This window comes from Pistacia vera, unplaced genomic scaffold, assembly GCF_008641045.1.
Source record: "Pistacia vera cultivar Batoury unplaced genomic scaffold, PisVer_v2 Contig489, whole genome shotgun sequence".
NCBI lineage: Eukaryota > Viridiplantae > Streptophyta > Magnoliopsida > Sapindales > Anacardiaceae > Pistacia > Pistacia vera.
This window is the reverse complement of record NW_022196322.1, coordinates 432,045-441,476: the sequence shown is the minus strand read 5'-3', so window position 1 is coordinate 441,476 and position 9,432 is coordinate 432,045.

Below are 9,432 nucleotides of genomic sequence, written 5' to 3'. Positions count from 1 at the left end.
GCATACGAAGCAATTGCTTCATAACTTTTAATACTACAATACATCAAAATTTTCCCAATTGTTCTTTTTCTACATGGTATCAGAGCTAAGTTTTTTTTTTTTTTTTTTTTTTTTTCTCCTAAACCTAGCTAAATTTCATAAATGGCAACTTCTGCAACTTCAATCGATCCTACACAAAATCTATCTAGTCCTTATTTTCTTCATCCTAATGAAAATCCAACTCTTGTTCTGGTATCTCCAGTGCTTACAAGGACCAATTACCATTCTTGGGCATGAGCAATGAAGATGACTCTGCTTTCCAAGAATAAATTGAAGTTCGTTGATGGTTCTCTATAAGCACCTTCAAACACTGATCCTTTATATCCTGCTTGGGTGTTGTAACACCATGGTATTGTCCTGGTTGACTCATTCTCTTTCCCCTTCTGTTACTCAGTATTTTATGGATAGATAAAGCTTTTGATGTGTGGAATGATCTTCGAGAGAGATTCTATCAATTAAGGAGACATCTTTAGAATCTCTGATCTCCAAGAAGAAATTTATGCGTTTAAGCAAGGAGATCGAACTGTCACAGATTGTTTCACTGAACTGAAAATTCCTTGGGACAAATTGTTGAATTTTAGACCCATTCCTTCTTGTTCTTGTGTAACTCCTTGTTCTTGTGGTGCATTTGCTACTGTCAGAACAGAACAACAATTATGTCATTAGGTTCCTTAAAGGTCTTGGTGATTAGTTTGCCACTGTGAGATCGTGGATTATGCTTCTGGCGCTTCTACCTTCAATCAATAAAGTCTTTTCTTTAGTGATATAGTAAGAAAGATAGATGAGCTTGGGAGTTTCCAAGGTATTTGTTAATAAGACCATTCGAAATGAATTACCCAACAAGAAATCTACTGGTTCACAGTCATTTGCTAACCATACTAATAGAGATAAACAATTTTGTACCTTTTGTGGTAAACCATGTCATACCATTGAAACGAAGCATGGTTATCCACCTAGTTATAAACCCTGAAATTATAATTCAGATGCACATAATGTGGTTTCTGCAAAAGAAAATGAGTTCTTTGAGAACTCCAATCCCAATCTTGATCTTCCAAAAAGGAATCTTGAGGCTATTAGCATTTCTCTGACCCAAGAATAGTATCAACAAGTGTTAGCCTTACTTCAGTCATCTAACATTGAGAGACCTCCATTGTCATCCCATCTTACCAATCAAGTCACCACTCAACATCACACCTTTACTTCCAATTTTTCATCCTTACTAGGTAATCATTTTTAATTCTTTTGTTTTTCTAAATCCGAATTATGGATTGTTGACATAGGTGCCACAGATCATATCACTCACTCTTTGTCTTCATTTACAACATACAAGCAAATCAAACCTATTTCAGTAACTCTACCAAATGGTCATCGAATCATTACACCTTATTTTGGCACTGTATTTTTCACTAATAGCCTAATTCTAACTGATGTCCTTTATATACCTGAATTTTCATTTAATTTGATTTATATCACAAAACTTACTTCTCTACTTCAGTGTTGTTTGGTTTTCCAAAATGCTTATTGTTTTATACAAGAGCTGACCTCGTGGAAGACGATTGGTTCAGCTGAAGTGCAAGATGGTTTATATGCAATGCATAAGTCTTCCACCAGGTCTTCTTTTCCATCTCATGTTTCTCTGTCCTCCACAAATACTACTATTGATATATGGCATTATAAACTTGGCCATGTTTCTGATTCGAGAATCAAACTTCTAGCACCATACATACCAAGTCTTAGATTTCATGATAATTCTAGTTGTAATATTTTTCATTTCGCTAAGCATAAAAGCTACCATTTTCTATAAGTAATACTAGATCAAATCAATGTTTTAACATGATACATGTTGATACTTAGGGCCCCTTTTCTACTCCTTCTGTACATGGTCATAGGTATTTCTTGACCATTGTTGATGACTATACCAAAACACATGGGTTTTCTTAATGCAAAATAAATATGATACAAGAACTTTAGTTCAATCTTTTTTTGTTCTAGTTGAGACTCAATTTTTTGCCAAAATTAAGATTCTTAGAAGTGACAAAGGTTGTGAATTTGCCATGCCAATTTTTTATGCTTCTAAAGAAACCGTTCATTAGACTTCATGTGTTGAAACTCCACAACAAAATGGCATTACTATTTCGGTTTAATTTACCCAAAAAATTTTGGATCTACATTATTCTCCATCCTATATATTTGATAAACAAACTTCCTTCTCCATTTTTATAGCATAAATCACCTTTTGAACTTCTACATAACTAACCCCTAGATTTTACCAATCTAAAAGTGTTTGTTCTCTTTGTTTTGCTTCTACATTGTTTGCAAATTGATCAAAGTTTGATTCTCGAGCTAGAAAAAGTGTTTTTCTTGGCTGTAAATCTGGTACTAAGGGATTTATTCTTTTATACATTGTTTCAAAAGAAATTTTTGTATCTCGCAATGTCTCATTTCATGAAACAATCTTTCCATTTACTAAACCAACAAATGTTTCCTTAGTCCCTTTACCTCAAGGCTTTTTTTTGCCTGATTATAATATTTCAGCAGTTGCTCAAACTTCTCCATTGCCATCCCATACTCCCACATTTGATCAACTTGTTCCTCGTCATTCATAGAGACCTTGTATGACTCCCACGTATCTAGAAGACTATCATTGCAATCTTGCTACTTCTGTTGACCTTAGTCATCTCCACTCAGGTACACCATATCCTTTATCTTCTGTCATTTCTTACTCCAATTTATCTCCTTCCTAGCTATAAGCATTTTACTTTAACAATTTCTTCTACATCAGAACCCAAAACTTATACCTAAGCTATTAAACATCAATGTTGGAAAGAGGCAATGCAAGGTAAAATTACTACTCTTGAGCAGAATAACACTTGGGTCCTCACTAATCTCCCTATTCGTAAGTCTATGATAGGTTGCAAATGGGTTTATAAAATCAAATACAAGGCTAATGGCTCTATAAAAAGATATAAAGTTCGTTTAGTTGCTAAAAGGTACACTCAAACTAAGGGTGTTGATTACTTTGATACTTTTTCTCTTGTTGCCAGGCTCACTATTGTCAGATTACTTTTAGCATTGGCTGTCGCTAATTAATGGCATCTTAAACAACTTGATGTTACTAATGCATTTTTGCATAGTGATCTCACAGAAGAAGTCTATATGGTTTTGCCTCTTGGTTTTAATTCTTCTCATCCTCAACAAGTTTGTAAGCTTCAAAAGTCCCTTTATGGACTTAAACAAGCTAATCGACAATGGTTTTCGAAATTAGCTTTTGCATTCATTTCTTTGGGCTACAATCAATCCTCTTCTAATTACTCCATATTTGTCAAGCATTTAGCTACCTCCATTACTATTATACTCGTTTATGTCTACGATTTTATCCTTACTGGAACTAATTTGGTGAAAATTGATTATGTTAAGACTTATCTAGATGATGCTTTCAAGATTAAAGACCTAGGGGATTTAAAGTTTTTTTTGAGTTTGGAGATGGCTTGAACTCACAAAGGTATTGCATTGTATCAGTTGAAGTATGCTCTTGAAATATTGTCTAACTCAGGTTTCTTAGGCTCGAAGCCTACAAAAACTACTATGGATTCTTCCTTAAAGCTTAGTAAAGATCATGGGGATCCTCTGCCAGATAGCTCTCCTTATCAAAGGTTGATTGGTCGATTGTTGTACTTAACTACAACTTGTCTAGATTTGTCCTTCACGGTACATCAATTAAGTCAATTTTTGGATAAACCAACTTCATCTCATCTCAAAGCTGATCATCGTGTTCTCAGATACATTAAAGGTTATCCTGCCTCTAGCCTTTACTTTCTTGTTGATTCATCTTTGCTTCTCAAAGCTTTTAACGATTTTGATTGGGCAAGCTGTGTGGACACTCGACGATCAATCACCAATTTCTGCATTTTTCTTGGCTGTTCCTTAATTAGTTGGCAAGCCAAGAAGCAAACTACTGTCTCTCATTCCTCCTCTGAAGCTGAGTATAACGCTCTTGCTTCTACAACCTGTGAATTACAATGGCTCAGCTACTTACTTCATGATCTCCATATGCCTCATCCCAATCCTGCTTTACTTTTCTATGACAACATGTCTGCTTTGCAGATCATAGCAAACCCAACTTTCCATGAGCGAACAAAACACATCGAAATTGATTGTCATATTGTTCGTGAAAAGGTTCATGATGGTCTCATTCATCTTATGCCATGTTCTTCTCCTACCCAATTAGCTGACATATATACCAAACCATTTGGTGTCGTTCTGTTTCACGAAATTGTGTCCAAGATAGGCAACATTAACATTCATTCTCTAGCTTGTGGGAAGGTATTAGAAAATATTGAAAACCAAAATCAGTTAGTCACATGTACAGTTGCTTTAGAGTAAGTTCGTTAGTTATTGTAACTAATCATAGTTTTCTCACTTTCTTTCTGTATATGTATGTGTATACGAAGCAATTACTTCATAACTTTCAATAATACAATACATTGAAATTTTCCCAGTTGTTCTTGTTCTACATTATTTTTGACAGATCTACGTTTGACACTAATATACTAATTTGCTCCAAAAATATTTGGTGTCAAGAGATCAGGTCTGAACAATATATATTGATTTGTTTTAGACATATTACATTAGGCTTTGATCTACTGACTGCTCCAAAAAGTTTTTATGTCAAGAGTTAGAGTATGAACAACCACTAATTTGCTTCAAATCTAGATTCTACATTTGACTCTGATCTACTTATTTGCACTAGAAAGCTTATTTGATTAGAGCTCAAGTATGAATCCATTCATTTGCTTTAAATATATTTGTTGATGCTTGATTTTAACACCAATAAAGTCGCACGTGCAAAGTGCTGAGAAAGTCCTAGAAATTACCTGAACAATTATGAGAGTTGATTATGGAGTACTGATATCACAGTAGCATGCAAAGACTTAAAAGTAAATGAGACAGTAAATGTTTTATAGTAGTTTGGATGCTTACAGCGAATCCTACATCCACTGTTTTCTTATATAGTAGTGGGTTCTTGGTTATTAGCCAAGATTACAAGAGGTCGTGTACTGCAATATGGGTGGTTACAGGTGCTTGGTGTTCTAAGTGTTCTTAGAGAATATCAAGCTAGTCTATTTCCCGCAATGTGTCTTTACTATTTTCTTTGTTGAATTCAAAATGCCTGATCCCGATTTTGTAAGGAAGAGCTGCCTATTTATACTCGCTAAGCTCAAGGTAATGATTACATATCTGCAAGTAGGTTGGTGCTGTGCAAATCTCTCTTGGCATCCTATTAGCTGAAAACTTAGGAAATATTCTTAAATTAAATGGGGCTTGGACAGGTGTGCAAACCAAATTCATTCACAGACAAAACTTAATTCAACTGGGTTGTTGACAACTATATTCTTTCTGTCTTGGGTGATGTGGTAGACTCTGGACGGCGTAAAGCCTTCCTAAACTCTAACGTGGTAGCCCTGATTTTTTAGGCATAACAATATTCTACTCAAGCTTTGATCTATTGATTTCCTCTACAAAACTTTTGTAGTAAAACCTCAAGTCTGAATATCTTCCATTGATTTACTTCACACAGATTCTCCATCAAGCACTTATTTACTAATTCACTCCAAAAAGTATCTCTGTTAGAAGAATGATTTATTCATACGTCGACTTTATAGGAAATAAAGTTTTCAATTTAGCAATGTCCTCATTCTAAATGACTACTAATACACTCTGGCTATTACATGCTTTCCAAGATTCTAACTCTGGATCTATAATTTACAAGTAATCAAAGCATTTTTGGATCAATTATGAAAGTTTGTGTTTAAAGGAGTTCATTAAACATTTGCAGAATGAGTTGATTGTGCTCATCAATGCTTGGAGGAATTGTGATTCAACATCAACACAATATCAAGCATAAAAGACATACTGTGTATACTAGCGATTTTTACATGGTTCGGCTAAAAACCATTTTAACCTACATCCATGGGACCATGTCTAGATTAGGCAAATCCACTATAGAAAACATGTTTCAAGCCAATACAGAGTCAAAATTAAGTACAACAATGTAGACAATGCCCTGTTCTACAAGACTAACTCCACCTCTGATTACTCCAATGTTCTACTGCACTTTGCTTAAGTCCAATAATCCACCTAGACATCTTGAACTCCACTCAAGCTTCAATGATCGAAATCTACTTTCATCTCCACAGCTTGTACCTCCTTCAAGCTATGATGGTGAAACCACGTTCCACCAAGCTCATCAATAAGATAAATGATCGTCAAATAAAAGAGCAATAAACAATCTAAGGGANATATGCGTAATCTTAGGCTTCTGAAATTCTATGTATCTGATCAGTTTTCAGGAGGCTTTGTAAATAACCCTAAATTGTGTTTTCCCCAAGGATTAGAATATCTGTCTGATGAGTTAAGATACCTCTATTGGCCATAGATAACATAAGAATTACTTCACTGACAACCCAAACATCATACTACGCTAAATCTACAATTTCTTCTGAAGTAAAAATTTCAATAACGAGGGTTTGAGTGGGACTGAGATGGAGCCATGGAGGTGAAGAGCTGTGGGAGTCATAAAAAATAAAAAAATAAAAAAATTAATCGAAAAGGATTTGTTTTTGAAGAAACCTGTTTTTGCCGAACTTCGCTTCTGATCTCTCTCTGAGCTTCTATTTCGTTACCGACGTAATTGGTGTGAGACTGTGAGAGGGAGGCGTGAGACTGTGAGAGGGAGGCATGAGACTGTGAGAGGGAGGCGTCACCGCGTCAGGCGTGAGAGGGAGGCGTGAGTGAACTGTGGTCTGTGAAGTCTGTGATAAAAAATTTTAGGGATTCATTCAGTTCAGAGTCTTCAGAGTTCAGACATTGAAAATAATTTGAAATGAAGCCTTGGCAAATACGGGTGCCCGCGGGTGCCCGCGGGTTCACCCGTATGACCCGTGATTAATTGGACCGGGTATGGGTACGGGTCACAAAAAAAAGGTTTAATTTATTGAACCCGTAACCTATATTTTTTACCCGGGTACGGACAGACCCTCGGGTCCATACCTGTTTTACCAGGTCTAATCATACGTGTGTGATGTGTCTTTAAGAGAAAATTACGTTTTATTTTGGGTTTTAATATCTAGACCCAATAAGCTAAAAAGTTGGGTTTTGTCATCACTAATGTGACATGCACTAACCGTTTCAACTCGACCCGTTGTCAAGTCTTGGGAGGCGCTTACAATTCCTCCAAATATGAAGGGAAGCTATTGAAGGCTTATATTAGCTCCCGGCTGTAGTTTTCCACCATCAAACCTCAGGGGGGTAACTGATAATCGGCAATTAATTTGTACAAAAAAGCGCCAATTACAAGGTCTAATATCCTAAAACCCCCCTCTCAAACTTTCTTTCTTAGTTCTTTTAAATCGTGAAATGAAATCCCTGTTCTCTGTACCTCTCTTCTACTGTATCTTGTAAAAATCCCTAGAACTCAATATCTTTTCTCTAAATACCCAATCTCGAGCTAACAGTTCCTCTATGTCTCAATCATCTTGTTCATGTCGCCGCTCTGAAGTCCATAAATCGTGAAATCCCTTTATCTCGTCACGTTCACTCAGTACCGTTGTCTCAATAAGTTTCAGGTAAATTCAGTTGTATTTCGTTTTTATTTTGGTGTCTTTAATTGGATTTAGTAACTTTAATTTGAAGTTTCATCTGTTTAATTGTTGCAAATTTGGCTGNGTCACTCCCCTAGTTGTCACTCCACCATTCTCACAAGAAAGTTAGAAAACACCCTTACTACTCCCCCTCTTTGTTCTTAAGGTTTGAAGCAAACCTCAACGACGACGGGATCTGCGGGGAGTCAATTTTATCAACACTTTGTAGAAATGTGTCAAGGCATTAGGTTGAAGAAAACCACATTCAGGCCAATTACTCACAAATCCTCCAGACAAGGTAAAGGCCACATAATCAAGATTTGATTCTTGAAAATCATCAATATCATAAACAACAGGCAACTCAAGCAAATTTCTAACAACATCAACATCAAAATTAATCCAATTTCAAATGAGCATCACAAATTATTGGCCTCAAAACAACATGCTTCTTAAAGCGAGAAAAAGCTTTAGAGGAGACAAAGGTTTAGTGCTTTTTACCAATTGAAGACTTTTCATCCGCTTTTGATTCCTTCTTTCCTTCAGGTGACTTTGATTTGGGAGACTTGGAAGATATGAGCTTCTTTAATGAAGGCTCTCTAAGTGACAGATGTCACATTGAGAGAGTTAGACAATGATTCTTCTTGATCAGATGAAAAAGATGAAGACTCAATTTTAGCTTCAAAAGTGTCTTGGTGAAGTCTGACCCTTTTCTTAGCAAGAATTGCTTGATTGTTTTCTTTCAAAGATGAGCTATCACGATTCATGATTAACACAACAATGGAGATCGAAATAGCATAGAGAATAATATGAAATCAGAGAAAAAAACTGAAGGCGACAGCAAAGAAATATGATTTAAAGAGGAATGCATGTAGCCACAAGTAAGAAACAAACCCTAGAAAAAGGCGAAAATTCACTTAAGTGAAATAACATTTAATCCAATGTGGGCACATAATGAGCAAATGTGATCACATAAATGAAAGAGATTTGAACAATGTGGGAACATCCACAAACATGTTAGCACACAAAATCTCAATGACAGCTTTAACACAAAAACAATAGACTTTTATTTTGTTTTTTAACAAAAACAAGAAGTAACAAAGATAAGGTAGAAAACATAAGATCAATCAAATCAAGAGTTTCATAAGATTTTAAAAAGACAAGTTATGCTAATCTATGCAAAGTACAACCAATCTATTTCTCAATCTTGAAAAGATAATAGCCTACATGATTTTAACAATCAAAGAAACAATTTCTCGAATCATTGGAGAGAAAATCAATTGAGAAACCTTATCATACGTAGACCTGGCAAAACGGGTGGGTGGGCCGGGTACGGGCCGGGTAAAACGGGTACGGGTAAAACGGGTACGGGTCCAAAACGGGTGGATATATACGGGTCCAATATTTTGGACCCGTGCCCTACCCTATACGGGTACGGGTGGACCCGCGGGTGGACCGTTTTTTCTCTCTCCAGCTTTCGGTTTTGACAGTTTCACCCCTAACAGTTTTCAATTATGACAATTACACCCCCAAAATCCCTACAGTTTTAATTTTTTACATTTACACCCCNCCAAAGCGAAGGGTACACTTCTACCAGTGGGAGGTTAAAATGCATTGGAGTTTTCCTTAATGGTGATGGGTCAACTTAAAATGACGGTTTTGCTTGTTCGCCAAAGCGAAGGTTGATAAACGCGTCATAGGCGTAGTAAAGCAGTACACATATTGTGTGTACGTAGTGACATGTAGTGTCCACTCT